This window comes from Syngnathus scovelli, chromosome 9 (assembly GCF_024217435.2).
Source record: "Syngnathus scovelli strain Florida chromosome 9, RoL_Ssco_1.2, whole genome shotgun sequence".
In the NCBI taxonomy this organism is placed as follows: domain Eukaryota; kingdom Metazoa; phylum Chordata; class Actinopteri; order Syngnathiformes; family Syngnathidae; genus Syngnathus; species Syngnathus scovelli.
In genome coordinates, this window is record NC_090855.1 from 9,824,190 (window position 1) to 9,850,873 (window position 26,684).

Genomic DNA, 26,684 nt, shown 5'->3' on the forward strand with positions numbered 1-26,684 from the left:
AAAAAGTTACATCAACCTAATGCCTGATCAATGCGACACATGTGTTTTGCTACGTTAATACCTTATGTCGCTTCCAGTCTGTTGTGTGTTTTGGAGCACTGCCAAATAGTGACAGAAAAGCACCTACAAGTATTTTGAGGAGAGGTAATTGTGACACTGAAGCCTCTGATTTCCAGTATCGTTCACTTTGAGCGTCTCAACTCCCTTTTCACTTGCAGCAACATCCTGATTACAAATCATCTTATTGATTTGATGAGTGCAAGATGTTTGCTAATAACAGTTCTCATGCCATTTGTTAATCTTTGTTGTGATTGAAGAGGTAATCCCAGAACCCATTATTCCCAGTGACAAGAGCGGTATCGTTCGTTTACACAAGACCCGGTCCTCCTCATTGGCTGAGGCAGGGTTGGAAGGGGGCTCAAGCGGGAGGGAGCAAGACCAGCGATATCAATGATCTCCGAATGCAATCTACTGCACCCAAACATAACAAGCACAATTAAAAAAAAAAGCAACAAAAAACAAACAACAAAAGAGAATTACACCCCTTGCTAAAAATCAATTACTCTTTATAATCACCCAAAATGATTTTTCTTAAATATGATAATAAATCACAGGCTGAATCAATAGCTTGTGGGCCGACTGCTATGCCCTGATAACATATCGATCAATATTTAGTATTTTAATTAACACCTCAGTAGAGTATTGAGCCTCTTAACAATGAGTGAAATATAATCCGTGATAAAAATGGACCAAAATAAAGGCAATGTGGTTCCGTTAGAATTCCACAGCTGTTCCTCATATCTGTCATTGATCAGTCAATATCTTAGGTGTGATTAAAGACCCTTTCAAAATGAAGCTCACTCAAGTGTGTGTGTGTGTGTGTGTGTGTGTGTGTGCACGTGTGTTTGAGTGTGTGTAGCGGAGTTGACGTGCCATGCATGTGTGTGGTTCACATGGCAACACATTCATCGATCATGTGTGATAGGGATTTGCAATGCTTCAGAAGCGACTGCTATAAACGGCGTATACCTGGTAATGTAAAAGTCATCTGCCAGGTAGTTATAAATTAGAAGGTATAACAAAATAAGCACTATTATATATAAACCTGTATTAAATAAAGTAACGTCTACAATGTTTTCATGTTTGTTTGGCCGCTTATCTGGTTAATCTGATGTTTAAGTAGAGTATTCCTAATCCTCACTCTTGTGTTTAAAGGTTGCTCGCCTGCACTCTTTAGGGGGTTTGTGTCTGATTCCCCAAACTGCTCTGCACCATATTGTGAAGACCTACAATTAATTGGCCACGGTGTACATCCGACAGAAACACTTAGGTAAATAGTTCCAGAGTAATGCTTTTAAGTCGAAGCATTCTGAATATGCACGCGATGGCCCGTCTGTAATCTTTTCTTAAGGTTTTAAACACGAGACTGCCAACTGTTTTCCAATTGGATTGACTCTTGCCCTTTGTAATTGGAATCCTTTTGGTTTCGAATCAGATTAAAATATAAACATATTGAAACAGACAGGCGTAGTTTGGTTAATGGAGGATTTTTTTATGTTTTAACATCTATCTATCTATCTATCTATCTATCTATCTATCTATCTATCTATCTATCTATCTATCTATCTATCTATCTATCTATCTATCTATCTATCTATCTATCTATCTATCTATCTATCTATCTATCTATCTATCTATCTATCTATCTCTCTCTCTCTCTCTCTCTCTCTCTCTCTCTCTCTCTCTCTCTCTCTCTCTCTCTCTCTCTCTCTCTCTCTCTCTCTCTCTCTCTCTCTCTCTCTCTATCTATCTATCTATCCATCCATTCTGTCCATCTATCCTGGTTCTACTTGCTCAAAGGCGAGAACCTAATGGAACACACTGCCCGTGTTATGGCTGATTTTAAATGTCTCAAGGCAGTCTGGGTGTCTTCCTCAGGTCAACAGGATATTAGGGCAAAAGAAGTGCCAGCCCAGGTGCTGAGTTTCTTTTAATCTGATCCTTGACACAAGCACACTTGCACATATACACAGTCCACACTTATGCACACACACACACACACGCAAACACACGCACGCACACAATCACACACACATGCGCGCATACACGCACAGGCACACAAATGCATGCTGGTTCCTGGTTGATTTTCCTTTTTTGTTTTTTGCATCATCAGTTTTCAAATAATAGAGTGACACACAGTATACATTATATGGGGCAGCATTTACTGAATCAACACAATTTCATCTTAAACTCATTTGCATTACTCTAAGTAGCACAGTGTCTTTCCATGCAGAAGGTTGAATCACGCAAAGTCTTTAGCATGACCACCTACTTTAGAGGTACATCATTTAATCAGTGGTGTACTGGCTTTGGCTCTATTTTTGTGCTCAGTGCCAGTCTGTCATAGGGTAAATCTGGATAGGGGTGGACTAGACAAAGTTTTGGTATTTTTACAGACTCATTTAATCCCTTGGGTTACGAGGTGCCAAGAGGCCCGATGTGGGTCTTGCATGGGGTGTGTTGGCTGAGTGGGTCAGCTGTTGCTGGCATTACTGTAATTGAATTAGTGTGTGTGAGGTTGGGCACGCAATAGGTGAAGTCCTCAGCAAGAATATAGTCGACAAGAAACTTCGGGGAAGAAGGTGTATAACATTTGTGAAAACCAGTGACAAAGAATTACTCAAAGGAGTAAAATTATGTAAATTCTATAGAAAGGCAAGAGTTAAGATTGTGATATCGGTTTGGGTATTTATAGATTTTCTTTAGCCCTCCTATGTAAGTCCATTTATGCATATATATTTCTTTGTATCCGTGTATACATAGTACATGTATATGTATGTATGTATGTATGTATGTATGTATGTATGTATGTATGTATGTATATATATATATATATATATATATATATATATATATATATATATATATGATTTAAAAAAATAAAAATCCTGTTAATTTGTAGAGGATGACTTTTGACTTTTTTTCAGTGCCTGGAATTTTTTGGGGGTTTCTTAAATTTACTATATGGGGAATTGTAGCTCTCTCTGCGCTCCACTTATCAAGCCCTGTGAGCCCGTATTGATTTTTTTATTATTATTTTCTTCTCAGGATAAGAAGACAGAGAGTTAGGGAGCTTTGGTGAATGGAGAACTTCCCCCAGATCGCTCCTATTCTCCAGCTTATTGCATCCTGTCGTTTGCAGTTTCAGATGATGTCCAGTACGCCGCAGCTGCTGCAGCCAATAAACAAGGTGACTAACAATGGAAGAGAGGCATGGCTGAAGAGGAGGAGACAGGAAAACCACCATAGCACACACAAAACTAAAGGAGAGAGGTATTACAAGTTACTTTTGTTATGCAGCAGCAGGAGTACAAAGAAATACATTTAATTGCGTAACCACTGTTTCAGTCGTTTTAGTTTATAATGGTTACTTGATAGACAGATTTATGAATTTCCAAATTGCTCAAAGAATGCCAGCCAGTTTTTTATTTCAGCTTGTGGGAGAAAGACATGGTAACTAACCAATGAAATCAGACACTAAGATATATATATTTTTTTTATAATAAGGCTTGCAATCTGGTTTGCTTTGAGTTTGTGATTAATTAATCACATTCTCTGTGCCACCATATATTTTACAAGAGTTACTAACGGAATAAATTTAATCGCTTTTTCAAGATTGATGGTAAAAGTACAATTTCAACATTTTGGGATGTGCTTGTTGAGGACGAGTTCCCCTATTGTATGTGTTACCCTCAGCCAAATTAATTATTAGCTTTACCCCCAGGAAACTCAATCAAAAATGTAATGAAATGGTACAATGGTTTTGTCTCATTGCTTTTTGATAATGTGTGTAAAGACAAATTGTTGTTGTATGTATTCCGTAACAGTTTTTTGTCATTCTTTTTTTGTGCAACAGAATTTCAGGTCATCGTTGTAACTTGTGTTTTTGTATGTAGAAGAGGGAAGACAGATGAGAGACACTTTGAAAAAATATCTCTTCCATCGACAAATTGAAATTTAATAGCCAAGATGATACAATGATCGTGAGAGCAACTATTTCAGGGTGAGGCTGTTTTGATGCTCTTCTTCAATAGCTAGCTTTTGTTTTATATGGATTTTTCTTCGTCAGATATGAAGCAAAAATACAGGTACTCAAAATCGCCTCACCCGAGGTATTTCTTTTTAATTCCCACTCTCACTCTCTTTAAAATAAAATTAAAGACAACAAAATTAAATAATTACATGCCCAATTTAAACTGTATCAATGCGGATAATTGTCATTTTCCATGAAGAAAGTAAATGAAAAGAGTTGTAGTCGTGTGGCTGGGCTCGCACTTTCACTTCCTACTGTCTGGGATTTGGAATCTCCTTGACCATGTGACCTCATCTTTTCAGCTCTGCACATTTACAAGCAAACCCATGCACACGCACACACTTTGAGCTAAAACAAACTTATTTTTGCCATACAAGGTTAGTATTGTTGTCAATATGTATTATATATTTTTTTATGGTCCTTACATTGCAGCAGTTAAATAAAGTTTAATTTTGTATTGAAATATTTATTATACACGTGGTAAATATCAAAGTAGAGCACTTAGTAACAAAATTTTGCTGGTTCATCCTCTGTTTTTCTTCCTGGACCTGGGCACCTTTTCGTGCTTGTTTGTCTATCCTTCTTCATAAATAATTGTGGTAAAATAATTGTGGTACGATGGCTGCCAAACACCTTTACAAAGCCTCACATTCACTTATTTATCGATTCCTTCATGCTGCCTAATCATAGTTGGGGGACGCAGGGGTGACGTTTCTCTAAGGCCGGGGTTGTCGACTGGATTGCGGGTGTCGCATATCGTCAACAGGGGAAGTCCAGTGGCCCAACAACACACACATCACTGGGAGACGGGTCATGCTGCATTCCTGGTTCATTTGGCACTCTTTTTCCTCTTGCTTCTTACACTCGAATCAGTAACTCTTGTTGCTTCCTCCTCCAGACTGCTTCTTCACGCTCATGCACACTCTGCATAGACACGTCACATAAGCTGTCACAATACCCACAAAAACACCAAAAGGTTGTATGTTTAAAATGACTTACTTGAACCATGTTCACACTGCATTGTAGCTAAGGGTAGAATCAAATCCAAGTGAGTTATTGAGGTGTCATACAGAATATCATTCGGTGGCCATCAGCAGCATTCTAAAGCTGAGGAGACATTCTCTCTGGGGCAAACGGCATCCATTTTTTGCCATGCCTTATTTGATGGAAACAGAAACCCCTAATCTGTGGCAGACTTCTGTGTTAGTGGGCCGAAATGGTCCGTTGAACGAACTGAGAGGTTGGTCGGCACTTGGCCCGGATTGGGACGATTACACGGACGGATGAAAAAACACTTCCATTCGTCCTCCTTTGAACTTCCTCAGCCTGTTTTTTGTCCACAAAATAGATGTCCATCCCCACCTAATTCCAACTCCAATTCCCACCTCTTAAATTTTTGGTTAATTTTCATGAGAAGGATAACTGGGAAGCAATATCTAAAAAAGACATACAACTTACTGGTTCTAACAGCTCTTTGAAAAGGAAGTCAACACACTACAAATTGTCCAAATTATCAAGGAAATGAGATCAAATCTAAGAAAAGAGAATAGAGCATGTGGAAAGTGACCAGCAAGCTAGCCTCCCAGTGAAATGTGGGTTCCAAATCTCTGAGCAGACTTGTCACGGTAGGGTGGAGCATGGAGCAGGACGACCAAGTGCAGCTTGAACCAGGGTTCATTGATGAACTCAAAAAAGGCAAACTAACAGACTCGGCAACTGACATGACTTAACAAAACCTAACAACAAGACTGACCAAAAAGACGTGAAACAAAAAGACAGGGTGACATTACCAATGACAGGAACAGGAACCAAAAAGACATCATGACATGAACACACAACATAAATCCAACACCGAATAACCACAACCAATGATCCGACCAGGGCGTGAGGGGCAGACAGGACTTATATACATGACAGGTAACGAGAGGCAGGTGGGAATAATCACACTGATCATTGGCACACAGGAGGGGAGGGGCGAGCACACAGACACACGAACAAAACTATGACACGATCGGGGACGAGTCGTGACAAGACTTTTCTATTTGGTGTTTGCTTGTAGGTTTTTTCTGGATACATTAAAAAAAAAAAGCATTAGGTTAATCAAAGGCTAATTTGTGTGAATGGGGGAGTTAATGTACGTTTCGGCTCCAATTCCTCTGTGGATCTGTATACATTCACAAAACATTACAATAGAATAGAAAAAGCATCAATTGATGGATGCAAAAAAACATTCAATGAAAAATCAAAATGAAGCAAATCCACAGGCATGGATGTGATGTACTCTAGGTCTAACAATATGGACTGTCATGACTTGACTTGGGCATTCAGTATACTGTATATGGGTGTGAATAAAATAAATGGTCAAATTCAAACGGCAGTCCAAGTGTAATAGAAAAAAAAAACTACAATGTTATGGAGTAGCTGTCAGGAAGCCATATATTTTTTTTTTAACCTTACTCAAAGCTCATGCTATAATCATTTTTACATGGTTGCCTGCAGGAAAAGGAGAGGAAATTGCCTTGGCTTAAGCTAGCGTTTAGTCATAAGGTTATGGTCAATTTGGTACACTACCAAAGCCATGCCCCTGAGTCATTTTACTGTATGTATGTTTTGTCAACCATTCCCAGAAGAGTGGCTGAATTATTCCGTAAAATAAATAATCCCTGGCATAGGTTTAAAGAAAACAAGAGCCACAGGTTTGTGTTACTTGTGCTATTACAGAGACATTCTAAACCTTTAATGTGGTCTCAGTTATCAAGGAGTTGTCATGTTCAATATTAGTTTTATCATCATTTTGTTTGAGTTTCTGTTGTAAAGTTTTATTGAGCGAAAGAAACATGTTGAAGACGTGTTTACTTCACGCTGCACTCAATAAGTGCAGTATCCAGCATGAAGACATAAAAGCCCTTAGCAGCGTTATTGATGCTGTATGGCTCACATTATGATGTATTTGTTGGAGGAAGCGCACCACAAGAGCCCTCAGAGATCAGTATGGCTGTTAATAAAGTGCAGGTACTTCCCACTCGACAACAAACAATCTTTGTTTAGCTCCCAGGTTTAAGACTTATGCGCACAAACGTGCTTTCACATCCTCTGGGAGAATTACATTTTGCTGTTGGGTTTATACAATATACCAAAATAAGTAATTGAAAAAAAAAAATTCTGTTCCCCACAATAGCTGAGGATCACTGGTTTTGGACATAGATGAGACCACTCAGACTATGACAACAAAAATAGCACTTTCTAAAATCTACTGCTATTATTGTGAGGAAAAACGCCCACACGCCATTTAAAGCAGTACTAATGTGTGTGATATGGAACCGGAGACAAAACTCCTCAACATGAAGTTTGTTTAAAGAGTGCATGTGTTTGCGGGAATGTGTGTGTGTATGTGTGTGTGTGACAGCAATCTTTATTTTCGGACTGAGGTTACAAAATACTTCCCATCTAATCTAGCTGTCTTCTTTCAGGAGTTTAGCAATTTCTCCTTAGCTTGTTTTCCTCTAAAATGATAAACATCTCTTCCCACTTGTTGTATTTTCAGTTCCCACAATTACTGTTTTCCCCCTTTGCCATTATAAGACAATTATATGACTGGTATTCATTCTCACCACTTCCAGTTGACGTCAAATCTGAATAGATCTCATAAAGTTGTATTCCCATAATGGACATCAGGCCTATATGTGTTCTCTTTTTTGAATATATCCCCACTGTGGACGAGAACAGAGGTGACTTGTCATTCAGTTGACCCTTAAAGTGGCCGGATGAAGGCCAGAGAAGAAGGGGGTGGGGGGGAGTAGGGGGTTGTTGAAGGGTGGAAGGAGGACTTGGGCCAAGGTCAAGAAAGCTAATTTGTTTCCTGCTGAGGCGGACCACACACTGGCTGCACAAGAGAGGCTTTGATGTTGTTAAGGGGGCATAACCTGAAGCTGAGTTCATCAGCCACTGGGTTCAATACATCATACAAGAAGAAAACTGTGTTTATTATTGTAGCATTTGTTCTTTTAGTTGAGAATAAAAAGAATTGCACAATGTTTATGCATGTCTCAATAAGCCACATTCCCAGTAAATATGTCCCAGTGGGCCCATACAGTAAAATAGAACATCTAAGGGTGAACAATGTGTTCTGGGACACCAGTGGACATATCAAAATTAAAATAATAATAACAATAAAATTCACACTGATTAACAATGGAAATTGAATAAAACCACCAAAAGACCAGTTTATGTAAGAGACTTTATTTTCATATCATCTTACCACGCCTGTATCTTTGTATGGACTTTGTATGTCTCTTTGTATGTATAGTATTATACAGTGTTTTATTATAACATTCCATGGTGCACAAGTAGTAACATGCTCCCAGCAGGACAGAGATTGTCTTTTCAGTTTTACAATAATTCTACTTTCGCACTCTTGACTGAGTGCTGCGGATTGAAGAAAATGCAGCTTGCCACAATTTCTTAATTGTAAACAAATATGGCAGTAAAATGGGATCATGATAATTGTGATAAGTTTTCCACTGATGTTGCAAAGACAACCACCTGCGATCTATCAAATGCTCAGTGGATTATATGACATGAAACCGTTTTGGAGAGCAGCTTGGTGCTTTTAACAGTCACAATCAAAGAGGAAATGAATGTATTTGCCACCTCAAGGGAACACATGGCAGGTTTGTGTATCCTGTAAAGCAGTGGTTAATCACTGTCTGCATAAATTTTGTAGCCTTGAGTGGGGAAAAGCCATCAGCCAGAGAGGAAAATGTTTATGCTACCGAGCTCTCGTACTTCAAAAACATGCCACAACCAGTAACTCACAGCATGGACTGTGGAGCACAATACATATCTACAACATGGCTTTGAAAATGCCAAGGTTCTGAAGATGAACACTGTATCAATATGAATTGACTAAAAGTGACACAATTATATATTTTTTTGTTTTTAATTATCACCTGTAAGTTGTTTTCCATTAGCACTGTTAAAATCTCTCAAATTTTGCTAATTAAGTGAAAATAGATTAGACAGCTTCTTAGAACAAAGGCCGACCTTCAGTTTGTTTGTTTGTTTGTACGTCACCAGGAGAGAGAGAAAGTGACAAAGACACAGAGAGAGAGCGAGAGACAGAACTTCTTGTCCCATTACACTGTTGGCCCTATTTTCACGCCCAGCTCAAGACTAGCTTAAAGCGGGGTTTGACTGTGCGCATGGATAGTTTTCTTTCATTTACATTTTTGCAGACAGGCGTAGTTAAAAATGAACATTTGCATCATTGTGGGACTGAACACATCCAACCTGATGCCATGCTGATCTATGCGCCTCCCTTCATTCCCTCTAAGCGAGGCCAAATTCCCAAACACACTTAACTAGACTTGCCTCAAATAAAAATGAAGATGTGCCATTTGTTTTTATGCCAAGTGCATATGAAAATAGGGCTGCCCCTGTTTGCTCTATGCAGATGCCTTTTCCTACCTTTAGTCTCATTCTCACTTGATGTTTCAGTGTCATCAATAGCTAATAGCAACTTTTTTTGGTTCTCACATACTCTGCTGCACAGGTGAGAGAAGCATTGCATGACTGAGGAGCAATTCATCTTTTTGCAGATGTAACAAATCACATGCAATGTCAGATTAGAGCTGAACTGCTGAAAGATAGGCATCAATCAGCGACCTTTCTAGAGAGGCTGCAAGGCATGCCATGGTTGTCAAGAAGGAGGAATAAGGTGACTCATCCCTCTCTAATCTCCCTTTCCTGACCAATTGATTGCACTTTCATATCCATTAGGCTACCTTTAGAACAGCTGTGATGAATGACCGATCGCAGTTATACTTCTTCAAGGCCAAAGTGCACAAAAATCAAATAAAATAGGTACACAATACAAAAAACCCGACACCTCGAAGTCTGAGTATTTTGACTATTCGGAGCCTTCTGGCGACCAAATACTGACTGCATAACCTGGAATAGCATGAACATTCGTCTATCCATGGAAAAATTCATCATGATTTATTTTGTCTTTCTATTTATTTATATTGTTGCACAAGTGGTGGGTATCATAAAAACAGCGGGATTAGCAAATATATTACAGTAATTTTATGACAAGTCAAGCACGGCACCGATTGCCCAGTGTGAGCGCAACCTAATTACAGTGCTACAACCTCTGGCTCTAGACAGCAATCAAAATAAATTGGAATAATTCATATTCACGCCCATTTGTAAAAGCTTTTCTCTTTTCTTTTCATATTTTGTTTGTCAGTCAACAAATTTTACTGATGTCTACCAACCTTATTTTTACATGATATGGAATTTAAAAAAAAAGTCATTATTGTACATCTTGGGTTTTTGAGAAATTTATATAAAGAGTGCATTCAACAAATGTGCAACGTGTGATTTAGACTTGTAATAAGAAGACAACATTCATTGCTCATCGAGATAAGCCATTCTGTAAATAATCCTGTCCTCTTTAAAAAAATTCAGTTGGATTCAAATTGGTTCACTGTTATATGATTACCCACACATTCTTTCCGCTTGAGTGCCTCCAACCACACCTCTTTAAAAGAAAAAGAAAGAAAGTACGTATGTGTTACGCATGACAACAAGCTGACAAAAGGATACAAACAAAAAGGAGAGAAACGGCAGAATTTAATAAAGTTTAACAAGGCAGAAAGGATTGCCCAAGTGGTGAATAGTGACTCTGCTTTCTCCTCCTTTACAGCTTCTGCCTACTTAAACACTTTCATGTGCCCCTTTATCTCTGTCTGAATTCTCAGGCGAAGGAATCGCTTTTATTTTAATTTTTATTTTTTTTATGTTGATGTTGACCTAAGGCGGCCACCATATGTGCAAACTGTCCGTCTCTTCTGCTTCTACAACCATAAGTGCAAGTATCATGTACATACATACGACATATAACCTCAGGTATTGTATTCTTTTAGGTTTATGTGTTATTAAATTGACAGATTAGAACTGGTGCATATTTTCAGTAAACTGTATCAACTTAGTATAACAAACAATGACCGTGGTATCAAACGTTTTTGTTTTTCTTATGGTCATTATTTTTAGGAATTTAGCGTCTATTATTTTGTCTTAACCTAAATCTTTCCACTAAGATCAACACAAAAAGCTAGCAGTGAAAAAGGTTTAATGTTGTTTCAGTGATATGGATGCATGTATATGCCTTAAAAACAAGCGTTGAATGTCGTCACGCCAATATGCCATTTTGCACCACAAACGAAAAGTTGATGATTCCCCAGCAGTGATACATTTATGAATAGACAAGTGCCTTCATCAGACCAGCAGGGGTGCCCATTAAAATAGAGAATGAACACAATGATTGTGATTTTCAAATAAATCCACTTCCAAATGGGATTCCGACTGAGGAATTGTTGAAAAAGCTATAATTTTCTGCTAAAACATGAAACACTCACAAGAGCCCTTGCTAATCAACTCAAGTGTGACACACATCTCTTCTGTTATCTCAGATAAATGATTACAAATGCAGTCAGTCTCTTTGTTTACAAAACCTTTTCTATTATTTGAAGTCATACTGTCCAAGTGGGTGATTAATCAACTTTCAAAATCAGTCCTTTGTTAATGTAAATATTGAGTATACCAGATTGAAGTGTGGAGTTTGCTTGTTCTCCCCGTGCCTGCGTGGGTTTTCTCCGGGCACTCCGGTTTCCTCCCACATCCCAAAAACATGCTTGGTAGGCCGATTGAGCACTCCAAATTGCCCCTAGGTGTGAGTGTGAGTGCGGATGGTTGTTCGTCTCTGTGATTAGCTGCCAACCGGTTCAGGGTGTCCCCCACCTACTGTTCGATGACTGCTAGGATAGGCTCCATGTGGGGACAAGCGGTATAGAAAATGGATGGACAAAACTTAGGGAAAATTTGTATATCGTCTTTAAAACGCTGTAAACTCAATTAGGCCTGAAATTAGGCTCCGGTCGTCAATGTTTTTTTAGTTTTTAAATTATATTCTCAACGTATGCTGCTTAATCTATTCATAATTTACAGCTGTCTCTCGCTAAATAAAATGTTGTGGAAAAAGTAAAAAGGCCCGAGGATGAGTCTTTGAGCACTAGTGAACATGATATAAATTAGTAACTATGATAGTTAGTAATCAATCAATAAATCAATTTAATAAACGTAATCAACTATCTAATTCTGCGACTGGTAGATGACATTTGGGCATCGGCAGGCCTTTAAGATTCTGCACAGTCTTTGAAAGAGAAGACATTCTTTGGTGCTTCGGCTCAGTAATAAAACGTCTAGACACCAACTAACATGAATTTCCCTAAAGAATTAGTGTCATCAGTGTGAGAGCTCGACTCTGTACTCTTGGGTGCTGTTTGAAATACTGTCTTCTAAATCAATGCTCACCTCTCCACTGTTCCTTTAATTGAGCTTTGTGGCATGCAGTCAATACCTTTTGTCTTTTATGGAAACAGGAAATAGTTAACTCTTTAAAGCTAAGAAGAAAATGTACGTTTTGGGTTTGTTTTTAAGAATACCCGTACCTTTGTCTCTGATTTAGATTTATTCCCAAAAAGCAAAGACTGGCTTTATGTAGCTGCAAAGTTTGGATGAAAATACGTGTGACTCAAAATTTTAAGATTATAGGTGCACCTCGGAAATCTGACGGCCAACACAGAATTCTAGATTTCCATTTGTGACAATAATTATGATATTTCTGCTTTACTACTAATTTAGTGACTTTCATTATTATTTCAGATTTTTCTTTAATACTTATCACAACAAGCCTAAGTAAAAAGTTAATAAAAAAATCATATTCATTGTCACGAGAAAATTTATCACATGAAAGTCTTTTAAAGTGAGGTGCTTTTTAGGCACAATCCCGTGAGACCATTTTAAGTGTGTCTTTGTATTAAAATGCTTGAAGGGGTTTTTGAAGCCTCATAAAAGGAAACCACTTGCTCTCACGACACACACAAAACTAATCTTTAGATTTACCCATTAGTTGCATTCTAGTGTCTCTCCTTCTTTGCTGGAAAGATTGAACACAGCCTTTATCAATCTGTCTTTTTTGTGAGTGTTATTGGCAAAGTCAATTAAAGGCGGCAATCAGGCTGCTGATTGATTTGATGCATCAACTACGGACCACTTATTACAGCTTTCCATAGTATCAAAGTTGCTCACTATTCTTGTAACTTTACTATGTTTCTTTTGCTACTCAGTAATTTTCTTTTGCAAGTTCTTTATTTTATCTAAAAATGCCTTAAAAATGATTAGACATACTGTAGAGGTTTTTTTTGTTACTCTAAATACTCAATTCAAATTACACAGAATATTCTTTGAATCATTAACAAATATATCAGCAACTATCACAATAAAACATTTGTTATTAATCATAAGAACCACAATGCTACCAACTTTTCTTTATAGATGAAAAATTACATAAAATATGGTGCTGCACTGTAGTCATTAAAATTTTGTGAATCAAAAAAACTGCTTCATCAGCCTGTTGTTGCCTTTTTATTTTAAATTGCCTTTCAAAATGACGTCTGTTCATGGTGTTGGATTTTATCAAATACATTTCCTCCAAAAATGTGACTTACACTTCAGTGCGACTTATATATGTCTTTTCCTTCTTTATTATGCATTTAATGGCTGGTGCGACTTGTACTCCGGAGCGATTTATAGTCCGGAAAATACGTTAGTAATAGAAGTAAATAAAATAAATTTAAAAAAGCATCCTTATGCATGTCAAAATTATACTTCTGATTGTGTACGTGTCAACAATTGCATGTTTGTATAAAACTGTTATGGATGAGTTACACATAATAATTAAGGTTGAATTCAGTTTAAGTCATACATAAGATGTTTTCTTGAATTATGTTCTTCTGAACATTGATAATTATGTCTTGCATGTTGAGGCCTTATTTTTTTTTCTTTTCAAACTGAAACAAAGACAGTGCTAGACTTAAATACTGGTACGTTTGTGTCAGTGCTTGGATCCTCGAAATGGCATGGCAAACTGCCCTGGTTACCATGGCTATGTGAGGGTTCAGGCACACATTAATCACAAGGATTTAAGTTTCTCACTGCTGTTTTATTTTTCAAAAAGACACTGAATCTCCCAGACATCCTTTATGAAGCTGATTTATGACGTTTAATATATTTGTGCGTAGATCATGGTCAGATCCTCTGAAAGGTAACAGTTTATGAGAGAAGCAAAAGCAGATGCTCTAGTCTCTGACAGTAAACTTTATGTGTGTTTGTGTCCAGTGAATGCTTAAGGAAGAAAACATCTAAGTCTGTCAGTGTAAAGAATTTCACATGTGGCACAAAAGCAATGAAATGGCTCACTTACATGTATCAAACTTCTGCACATTGTTGGTGATTCAGCATTACGTTGCTAATTTGAAAAGTCCGTTGTAATAATGAACAAATTGATTTCTGGCTGAAGAAGAAATACATACATAGATACTATATAAAAATATATATATATATATTCTTGTGCCGTCAAATTTCATGGTGGCTGTCAGTATAACTATTCAGTCCGTCATCTTCCGTACTGCTTTTCCTCATGAGGGTCAAGGGCATGCTGGGGCCTTTCCCAGGAGTCCATAAGCCCTAGGCGGGGTGCACCCTGAACCAGTCGCTAGCTAATCGCAGGGCACATATAGATTGACAACCATTCACGCTCATAACTACCTGAACTTATTCAAGTAACTGCTGATAATTGCTTTCCTATTTATTAATTGATCAGTCGCAGCAGATTTATAATAGTGTGACACAGTAGTCACATTGCATTCTGGGAAAAAGTTTGATTGTACTAAATCAGGCAATCTTGCTTTATTGACAATCATCTGCTGTTCAACCATCAGCTGGCAGGAGGTTGTTTCCACCATAGAATAAATAAGATGGCAATGCAAGATGAGAAAAACAGTGTTCAGAGAATTGGTACAAATTTCCAATGGACTTTAGATATATAAATACTATAATTCCATTCCAAGCATGGCCTCTATTGGATTTTAAAACAACAATACATGGAAAAAGAATAATTTAATAGCCTTGTGAGATAGTTGTGTTGAGTGCACTCCAGCTCCTTCCAGTGTTAGTGCGCGTGCGTGTGTGCGTGTGTGTGTGCCTTTCCATGAGTTTTTGCAGTGTACTTGGTGATAAGTTTTGATCCTCGTCCAAATGTGCATTTAACCATTTTCAACTGCTTTCATCTGCTTATTTTATATCTAAAGTTCCAAGCAGGGCTGATGCCCTGGATAAAAAGGCTTCATAGCAATATCAGAATCTTTGATTAAAAATGATCAAAAGGACAAAAATGGAGAAAAGAACACTGAAAATATGATAAAGACTCTCATGAACTCTCAAAAATCCTGATCATTTGGACAAAAAATAATAATAACTACCAACCGCCATGTTCTTGTTGTATACAACAGAATGTCACTCTTGTTTTTGGTGGTAGCAAAAGTAACACATAGAAGTATAATTATTGAGCTCATTGATGTAAATTCCTGAAATCGAGGCAGGACTAGATAAGCAGAATTGCTTCATTCCGTTTCCCATTTCGGCAAGTCATGTGTTAACAGTGCATGAAATGAAAGTGTGATGAATGGTGACAATGTAACAAGCCAAATCACCTAACTACCTAACTACCTAACTAACTAACTAACTAACTAACTAACTAACTAACTAACTAACTAACTAACTAACTAACTAACTAACTAACTAACTACAACTGTAGACATCTCACAAAGAGGAACAAGTATAATTCAAGTACAATTCATAGAATTTATATCATACGGTAGCATTGGTGGTGTAGGGGTTAATGCTGCTGTTTTTCTGCCAATACCTGAATTTCCAAGTCTGGATTTAATTAAAAAAAAAATGAACAAAAAAAATAAAATGATAATGGTTAAAAAAGGTGAATTCCGTCAGTAAGGGCATCTGGTGTAAAAACCGTGCGAGTACCTGTTGTGATCCCTGAGAAGACAAGCCAAAATGTTCTATTATATAAATTCCTGATTTCAATTTCCAGAAATTATCATGGATAACAAATTACTGTTTTGTAGTGTAACTAGGAAAAATTTAGACACTTATCGGCAAAAATATTTATCTAACATAAAAGTATGTGGGTTTTACTTTCAATGCTTTTAACCTTATGTTGCAGTCTGGTCACACCAACCAGGCTGCATTTTGTAAAACACAAACAGACTACAATTGAAAGATTGTAATCTTCAGTGTTTCACTAACATTCCATGGGTCAACATGCTTCTGTCACTGAGTGGAAAATATTTAACCCCTTTTTGATCTCTAATAGAAGCCATGCTTCTTGTAGCAGCATTCCCCTTGCCTCTCCTTTTCTGCTTGTGCAAGCTGGTAGGCGGCAGCTCCTTTGCTCCAGCAGCGTGTCCTCCTCCTCCTGTGTGATCAAGCCCGCAGCACTTGTCATCTCCCCTGTGGCATCTTAGATTCTCCAATTTTTGGGTTAATTAATCAAAAATGATTTCTTTTCTCATTAGCCATGCAGCTGGTTTGCAATCTGCAAAATCAATGTTTTACAGATGTTTCCCTGAGTTTTGTTTTTCAAGCCAGCACTGATTTTTATTGGGTATAGATTTAAGAGGCTGCAGAGGGATTCTGAGTTAACGCAGCCACACACAATCACTCAACACACACGCCCGCAGACAAACTAAGTGTATGTTATCGTCACATGGTGAAATTACAGCCACCGTGAATAGAGAGAAGGCAAAAACACAAAAAAACCCCACAACTTTTGACTTTCATTCATCACTCTTAGATGAAAATTCACTGTTGAGCATAAACTGTTCATCTCACAGATAGCAACAGCAGTTCTGCTCCATTTCTCCATTTTCCCTCTCCTTTAATGGCTGGATTGTTAACAAAGCCATGGGTTTGAGCCACACACATTTTCTCTCTGGGTAGCACTCTTTAATCTCGTAACAGCTTCTGGTTCTAGTTCCTGTTGGTTGTAAACAAATGTAATGTTGCATTTCCTGCAGTCTAGACATAACATCCAAGTTGGCAGAGCAGGAGAGGCAAGTATGTGGAATTCAATGCCTGGCATGCTTTGGCACCAAACCAAGTACGAAGGGTACATAAAGACACTGAAATAAATAAAAAAGACATTAAGATAACACAATAAGGTGTGGTAATCTTGGAGTTTTGCACATTTATTGCTTGTTATCCATTGATCCATCTTTTTTTTTTCTTCTATTTATCCTCATCACACTCACCAGTGTGCTGAGCCTATCCCGGCTGACTTTGGGCAAAAGGTGGAATACAACTTGGACTGGTCGCCAGTCAGTTGCAGGGAATGTACAGAATCAATTATCCACAACTACTACGATATCTGTGATGGTTGTTCTGCCCAATTTAATCCTGCTTTTTAAATTAAATAAATTGTTAAAATACTTCAACGCCATTTTGGTGTATATATTTTCAAGTAAATCCCTTCAATAAAGTTTTTTTTTTGATAAATAAAATAATACAATGGCCTTTGTACATGTGTGTCTATGTGTTCCCATCCACCGTTCTGCTCAACTACACAGGAAAAGGAAGATGAAGCAGAAGAGCAAAGGAGCCCAAACAGAAATTATTATTGATTTAATCACATAATCAGCCGCAAACACTTGAGGCTAGATAGCAAATCCATAATAGCCTCCCCACATAACCACCCTTACAAATTTACCATCAAAGCCCTCCGTGCACACACAGCAAACAGAGGAGCCAGGGGTCACCTTCAGTCGACAGCAAAATATTGACATTCCTAATGCTTCTATATGTTTTTGAGTTAAGCGTTATCAATCACTGATAAGAGCCTTATGCTTCTAAAGCATAACTCCTATGGCAGAAGGATTACAGCATCACTTTTTCTTGAATAACCTTAACATATCTTTTTAGACAAAGCGAGAGCAAGGTAAAATCAATGTTGTCACAGGCAAACATTTCCCACAGATGTTAGTTCAATGTGTCTGCAGATTAGATACAGGAATACTATTCAAAGCCATAAAACATCACAATTTGCTTGGTTTATTAAAACGATTTGCTTGGTAAAAAAAAAAAAAAAAAGACTCGCAAGACAGGCAAAATCAAATGCATAACCAGCTCGGTTTAAGATCAATCAGCAATTTATTAAATGTGGTGAGGTTTCAGGACAATTTCTTCAAGGCAAAGGAATAGCGTCCATTATAATTTAGCCCTCAGCCTTCATTGGCCATTTTGGTACAACTATAAAAATATTTATAAATATTTATTTATGTTTTATAGAGACGATTAACACATGGCCAGTATGCCTTTTCATGTTATGACAGCACATCAGAAGGCTGAAAATCTTTACACAAATGACTCCACATATTTTCATTTTACATTTTTATTTGGCTGTGCTGATTATTGAGATAATTTGTTCTTATGATATCATGTATGTGTTTGTTATGGCATTACTCAAATACGCATATTTCACTTACCCGGTTTTTGAACCGATAATTATTGAATCCCCAAGATCATCACGCATATCATTTGTCTCACTCCCGATGAGAATTTGTAACAATGACACAGATTTAGATTTTAATACTCCCTCAACATCCGTCTCTCAAGTCATCTATCTATTAGCTTGCCTATCCTTGGCCATCTTGCCCCGGGCAATGGAAGCCTAATTGTTTACCAAAGGGTTGCGGCTCATTTGCTCCTGGAGATTGGGCCTAATTAACACTAACTTGTCTGAACACAGAGGAGTGCTGTCCACTCCGCTTTAATCTAATCTGTACTCTTTCAAAAATAATGAGATCATTTACACCTCATTAACGGGCAATGTAATGTCTCTGCATTAATCATAATGATTGCTTATCATTTCACTTTGCAATATTATCTCCTCTAATGAAACTGTTCACACAACTGCCAAGTGGGCCTTAATTGGTCGTGTAAAATCACAGCGTACCCAGCAGATTGTCACTACGTGTGAAGTTCTAATTTGCATCGACAGGAGGAGGAAATATGGGGGCGGGTGCCAAAGTGGGGTGGGGGACTTGGGAAGTGGCATCAAAAAAGGAAATGGGAAACCAGCATTTGGAAACATCCATGTGACAATACCTCCAGTCTGATTCTTGCTTTGAGGTTAAGGTAGATATGATTCTAAAAATCCAGGCCTCAATCTAGAAGCGTATCTCGGATACTTTATTTTCACGCAGTTGGTTAGGTCTGGCTCATAGGAGGTAATAAACTGCTGAAACCCGTTAGTACATACCATCCGTTCCCAGCATATGACCCACCTAAAGAGGTCATGCTTGACTGCAAGCGGCATCATTGAGGCTGCTCGGTGCCCCGGCTCTTCTGGCTTAGGAGGGCTTAGGTGTGGATGTCATTTGCGCCTTCTCTTTTGGTCAGAGTGGCTAGCTACTAATTGTGGTTCTTGGTGAGATGAGTCAAGGGGAGAAGTTCGCCCAAATTGAAATCTGAGTAGCGTGTAAGAGATTTGGGTTGAACGCCGCTTCATCAAGCAGTTATACGATGCAGCATGGAAGGGAATTGTAGATTTGGACTTATTCCATCATCCACTGTTGACTGTCTGTGCTTTCTTTTTGATTTCATTTTGCTGTTTAGTGGAATTGCTTGAACACTGAACAATGCATGTTGAACTTACAAATATGTTACAAATAAATAATTTCCATTCTGTCAGTTTATCAGGTTACCGTTACGCTACATAAAAATGCATTTAGATCCAGATGCTTTTATTTAATGCAAACAATTGATGAAATAAATTGTAAATTCAACATGCCTTTTTTTTTTAGTGTAGGTGGAATGCTACAGCTGTCAGATAACCAAAAATCCAAATAGAAGTTAAGATATAAGTTTAATAATATGCATATTCAACAGCTCGTAAAAGTGATGAAATATTGAAAATAATTAGATTCCTCTGGAAATAGAAGAGTTGAGATTTCTTAGGATAATAATGAAATTGAATTGAATCTATTGTATACAAGCCACAAAGTCAATTTACTGCCTCTGCAGTTTATGAAAAGGCCCTTGTTAACATCCATTATGGAGTTGGAATCAAACACTTGCATTGGCATCGCCACGTGCTGATATGATTTATTCTCTCCCCGAGGACCTTTCTAATGAACAGAGATGTATGCTCAGCTGCCCCGTACATGTAACCTCTGTGTGCTCTGCGGCTTGCCGTGCTGTAATATGATAAGTGTCCTGTCGATAGCTTGTATGATATGCTAATCATACTAAAACACCGTGCCTCAGGCGGTCCCCTTGTTTATTTATGAAGGTTTGACCTGAGGGAGAGGAATAATCGGCTTTTCTCTGAACTCTCTAACCCTGGGAGCCAAGGGAACTGCCAATCATATGAGTCCTATAATTCCCCCACCTCCTTTTTACACTCACTCTGCGTCCCCTCAACCAGTAGGGTGAAATGGCAGATTTATGAAAACAGCATTGCATTGCATTCTGTGGTTTTCTTTCCGAATGTCGAGTACTCTAATCCTTAAAGTAATTATATAAAGTGATATAAATATTTTGTTGGACATTATACTCCAATGAATCCTTTCTTCACAAATTTTTGGTAAATGTGTTGCTCTGGCAGTGATTTGTTATGTGAAATATGTGCCTTGGCTCAATAAATGGTGCGAATCACTGGTTTAAAAGGATTTTAAACTGCATAAAAAAAAAAAAAAATCTGCTTTTTTCAGATCACAACTGAATCCATAATTTGCGGCAGGGAAGTAACTGATTGTATGCCCGCCACCCTTGCTTGAATATACTTGGTGCCCAATTTGGAAAGTAACTTACTAGAAGGATTGACTTCACCATTCCCACTTGAGCCCCTCTAAAAAACTCATGGGCTACATGCATAAAATGCTTCTTGTAGAAGGTTTACTAACTTCAGTAAATGGCTGCTATCCTTATTTTTATATATTCGTTTGAGATCTCCTTTTAAGTGGGAAACCCGGGAACCAAGATTTATTCATGCAAATTCATGTGTAAATGCATCACTTTTTTTTTTTTTTTTTCAGATTTCTCTTCTTTTAACTTCAGAGCATATATAAAAAATGTGCAAGTGCGAGTTGGGGTGGAACACAAAAAGTCCGCGCTCATGCTTTGCATCTGTGAGCTTCGGAACAAAGGTTTGTTTGTGTGCCTCAATCACTCTTGGTCATGAAAGCAGACACTTGAAAAAAAAGTCCTTCTCTTTTTTTCCAGGGAAACACTCTAAACCAACATCCTGGGTATAAATTTGCAAAACGCAATACAGGCCTGATTGTGTGTCGAGTGGATGTGGGGTGCATACGAATAGACCATGTGCCCCTTCCTCTCTCCTCCTCTGCCTCCAAATAGTACAACTCTTTCTCCCCTCCTCAGTCTTCTAATGCTGCCAAGTAAGTAAAAAAAACTCTCTGCAACTTAATTGTTTTCCTCGTTACAGTTCTGAACTCTGAGCTCGTATCACTTCCACCAGTAAGCCTGACACGTACGTTGAAAAAAGTAATGTTCTATGCACATATTATTTTCCATATGACACTAACTAAGCTGTCCTTGGTTTGAATATGTGTGAACTGTATAAAATGTCCTGTTTAATTCATATTTGTATCTTGTCCTTTTTGTGCAACCGTCACAACGTCCCATTTGGCTATGCCAAATGGTAGCATAGTTACATGTACACAGTCTGCAGCATGGGACTATGTCGGGAGAATGTGAATGGCTGGGAACAAGTGAAGTCTTGGCACTGTTACCAGGTCAGCTTGAAGCCCTCTCATAGCCCAGCCCTCAGGACCAGGTGTTCCTTGCATTCAGATGATACGCTTATTCATAGACTGCCTCAACTGGAGTATTAAAACTAGACATTTGCAAGTGAATGCTGATATAATCCTGGAAATATATGTCTCCATTAAAAAGTATCCCATTTAAAGGAACAAGACGGTCTTTGTGTGAGGCTGTATGTATATTTATCAAGGCACTAAAAGAGATTCAGCAAAGGAGGGGCTAAGGGAAGGGATAGGGGGTAGCAGGGCAGACTTTCCAACTGTTTACATGTTAATTTCAAACTTAACAGCCCTTGTCCTGGAGCTATTTATAAACCAAATGCAAATTTATTTTTTTTAACTCCTTTTCTTATGGTGTTTTCTGGACACTTGACTGTTGAGACAAAATGAAAATGTACATAGGTGGAAAGTTTTGAGAACTCTTGAATTGAAGCGGCATGTTCCAACATTTTTCAGTTTCAGGCTCTCATATAGCAAACCTTATGAAGTCAAAAAATACCAAAATATGCAAAGCTGTAATTTGGGAAAAGTTGCCCTGTTTGAAAAATTTAAATTGGATAACATTTTATTTTGATTAACATTTTTATTTACCTAATATCAGGTAAGATGCTTGATGTCCTTCACATGGCAGGAGAAAAAACTAATTTGCTCAAATTCCATTGCCGGTCGAGGCGCGTAAATGAAGTCTATAATACAATGCAAGGAGATTTTAAAAATAAGGTTGGCTTGGAAGACCACAAATTAGTGAAGTGGGCATTTAGAGAGTCTTCCACCCTGATCGTACGTGTCCATGTATGCCCAACCTCACTACCCTTACTTTCCATGGCTGTGCCACAGCAGTGTAATGAATTTAAGCATATTCAATCAAGATGATAAAAATAATGCGTTTAGTGAATTGATTATACAGTAATACAAAAGGTTGTATGCACGCTGTTGTCATATTTATGATTGAAATATGATGACATTGACCACGCAGTTCAGAATCTCTCTGCCTGCAGCTCAGTCATAATATTACACTCCGTATTACACTAGATGTGGTTCAAGCCGGCATAATGTTTGGTTAACTTTCAGCCACCGAACTGTCAAGTGCGCTAGATGCATGTCAATGAAATCAGGGCTTGCGTCGGCACGAAAAACAGGATAATAGTTTGTGCTGTGTACCAAAACAGAGCACATTATGCTAATGTTTGGCAGAAATTGTTCAAATAAAAGAGACATCATTGGCTCGATCCTTTCTTGAGTGCTTGTTATTGCCATGTGAATAAATAATGGTAGCATCTTTTCAGTCAGAGTGCATGTTTGACCTTCCAGACAAAGGAGAAGACAAGGCCTCTTGAAGTGAATACAATACTAAGTAGGTATACAATCATTAAATTAATATATAATCAATCAATCAAGAAGCCTCAGTGCAATATTGTTCTAAAGATGTTTGTTGTGAGGGTAAAAACGCTCAAGTGTAGATGAAAAGTAGTGTTTTTTTGCAACAACCATTTTCATTCAAGTGTGAGAACCTTTCATTAAAACCATCTAACGTTGTACATGATCTAAAGCAATCTGCAAGGATTGATTCTTTGGGTTTCATAGATGTTTTTCTATTAATCCCCATACAAAAAACATGAATATGCATTTAATGCCATCACTGAAATCTCTCTGTCTAATTATGATGCTAATATCGCCACTCCTAACAAAGAACATTTCCAAATGCTCTTGTTTACAAAAGAGGGAAAGTACAGCAGCATTGTGCTCACTACAAGACAGGGGCAGAGGGCAATGGCTACAAAACATCACTCTGCTAACATGATCACCTGAATTGCGCCCGTTCCATTGTGCTAAAATATCATAAATTGGCACGTCAACATACCACCCCCTCTCCAGCATAGACCAAAATGATTATTTATGTGGTTGCAAAGAGACAATTAGTCATATTCACATGCTGAAATTAATTGGCAGACATGCGGGGAATGAAGAGGGAGAACAAAGACAGCTTTGTCTCACTTCTTTTCCATTTGACAGGGATAATTAAATATATGAAATAGGAATTCCTCACCAGGGGTCCTGTTGACAGTGTTATTTTGTGTCTTGTTCCTCATCGCCTTTTTCCCTCTTTTGTGTTCCTATTTATGCTAATGTGGACTCTGTTATTTATTTCTTTTTGTCCTGACAACTAAAAGCAGACTCTTATTTTTTTTCACTGCTTCCCTTTCCATATGATCCCTAGATTTGTGGTACACGATGGAAATTAACAGTTTTTAATGTGGCATTATATTGTATATTAGCACATGGTTGCAAAAGTTGCCATCTAAAAAAATCTGTATTTGCTTACCTGGCACACTAGGGGCCATACCTTTAAACTTCAACCAATCACAAGCTCACTGCTCGTCTACAGTTAGAAGGGGACTACTATTTATTTTTTTAACAGTAATATTTGTGTTACGTTTACATTTTTATGTTTTTATTCAGTCTGACAATCAAATCAAAGTTTTTTTTTATTACACAATTAAAGCTCTAGAAAGCTACGCTCCATCATTAGTTTCTTTTATGTCATGTGAATTTCCTTCCCAGTATCGCAGAGGAATATCTGATCAAAGAACATTGTGGTTGGTGTGGAATTATGGGTTATGTCACCTTTCACCACAAAAGTAGAATGGGGCCTGACATCGTGTTTCTTTTACATGAGAAACTGATGCGGTCATGTTTCTCACAACTAAGAAAACTCCATGTGGCACATGTAAAAGCATTCAGAAAGATTAACTTTAGTTTTAATCATAACATGATACACAAGTTCCTGATATCGCCTTTGTTTTTTTTTTATCCCAGAAATGTAGGAGATGCTAGTTCTTTATTATTTTATACATTTGTATACTGTTTATTTTTATTGTTATTTTTCTTTTTACAAACAATGCGACATTAACTTATTGTTTTGCATTTAAGTTTCTGCAAATAATAGAAATCATAGAATTAAAAAAATATGCTGAGATGGCTAAGTTAATTTAACTCTTTTTTTTAGGCTTTAGATCTTGGAAGATGCCTTTAGAATAATTACTGCAACTTGTATCTTAACTACGTTTGTTGCTTTTTAACCACTAACTTATTCATATGTGGAAGAACCTTGTTGTATCTAATGTTTGCCACATTTGTTCTTGAGTGTACATCTAATAACCCACTGCTGTTTGATTGTGCCAGTGTTCCCAGATCTCAGCAGCTCTAGGCCTATACAGGCACAGGGTATCCTCTCAAACACAGGGTTAGTACAGTAATAGCCGGACCATCAGGGAGCCAGATGAAAGGGCTGGGAAATGGTGCCAGAAGCCCCAAAAGGATTCTGTGTTGTGAAAAGTGGTTCACCCCTCTGATAAGCTGTGTTGTCCTATGATCATTTTCACAAAGCGACACGACGACAGTACATAGGATTTACTACTGTCAAATCCATTTCTAGTCGATTTGTTCATTCATTTATCCTGTTGCGAGCCACAGATGAGTTTGATGCTATCCCAACTGACTTTATTGTAGCTGGTTTGATCACTCATCATTGTTTTAGAATAATGTATTTAATTTGAACAATAATTGACTGTTTTTTGAACACTTGGTTCAAATTATTATTTTCAAACCTTTTGTGATTGTTGTCAGTTTTGAAAAAATCTCAACATTTTCTACAGACAATATTATGCTGCTTACCTGAAGCCTATTCTTTTCTAACTGAAAATAATGTCCATTATTACAGGTGAGATATGTGTTCCATACCAAATGAATGGTTCACCATTCCTAACACTTTTAGGTTAAAGGTCCACTTTTTTCATTCCAGCTAGTCACACAGAAAGATGCCACTAGATAATATTTTCTAAAAATTACATCCACACCACAGGCAAATGTGACCTAGATTGGACTTTTTTGCCCATATACGACCTTCATCTTTCTTTTTTAAATGATGGCTTGAACAACCCAATTCCGATTATTTCAAATCCGACGTTGGTTCGTTTTCATATGTGGTCCTAGATCAGATTTTTTTGCAATGCGACTGCAGCCTGAATAGCCAAAACACCCAGAAATGCTGAAAGTCCAAATTTTCAGCTCCTTCCACAGTTTAATTGGATATCCTACTGTCGATCCGAGTTAGGAGAGAGCCACAATACATCTGATACAATTTTCGTGGTCGTTCTTGGTTGTTTTTAGCTTTGTGTTTTAAAATTGTATTCTTTTTCAAGGACCAACAAGATGTGGCCAAGATCAAGATTTTTTTTCCATTGGGCAGCATGCCTTGATAATCCTTAGATACGTATCATTGCACTCTGCACTGACTCAACACTTAGTTTTTCACAGTATTAGTTTGTTTTTCCATTCGTATGCAGCAAATTTGCATCTGTAGCTGTTGCGACTTGTCAGAAAGCTCCAGTTTTGTCTCATCTTGCCAAACATTGCCCCAGAAGCATTGTGGCTTGTCAATATGCATTACAGTAAATTGCAGTGTTGTCAATTTCAAGTTATTTCAGTAACCATTGTGAGTTTTTTTGTTTGTTTGTTTAACAGAAGGCTACCAACAATTTTGCCTACGTATGTGTGTGTCAGCAGAGAGATGCAGCCTGATGAAGGAAAATGCATACCTGATGATGCAAATATAAAGTAAATCTAATTCAAATGCAATTGGAATTTTATGCCCACAAGGATAACACAACCAGACAGAATTTGGAATTGCTGTTTTTTTTTTTTAGGTCTGTTTTTTTTTTAATTGCTCTTGTACACATTGTTTTGTCCAAGGCAATTCTGCAGTAACTATTTCTGCATCAATAATATGAAATGCTCATACACATGCCACTTTTCTTTTTTTTTTCATATTC

General features: G+C 37.7%; 2 long non-coding RNA genes across 9 annotated transcripts in view; one reads left to right on the forward strand and one right to left on the reverse strand.

Moving 5' to 3' along the window:
* Positions 1 to 26,684, forward strand: part of LOC125975042 (uncharacterized) — a 43,145-nt gene that overhangs the window by 7,175 nt on the left and 9,286 nt on the right. For 3 of the 8 annotated variants that reach the window (XR_007483833.2, XR_007483835.2, XR_007483836.2), the window contains exons 3-5: positions 3,203 to 3,333; positions 21,106 to 21,216; positions 21,293 to 21,671. This is a non-coding gene — a long non-coding RNA (uncharacterized lncRNA). Of the gene's footprint in view, positions 1 to 1,215; positions 1,331 to 3,202; positions 4,064 to 21,105; positions 21,217 to 21,292; positions 21,672 to 26,684 lie in introns of those variants that run through there. The other 5 variants (XR_011087392.1, XR_011087394.1, XR_011087393.1 and 2 more) reach the window with 4 other exon arrangements.
* The window catches only part of LOC125975044 (uncharacterized), a 37,669-nt gene continuing 15,047 nt past the window's right edge, over positions 4,063 to 26,684 (reverse strand). Inside the window, exon 3 of the long non-coding RNA XR_007483841.1 lies at positions 4,063 to 5,017. This is a non-coding gene — a long non-coding RNA (uncharacterized lncRNA). The remainder of the gene's footprint in view (positions 5,018 to 26,684) is intronic.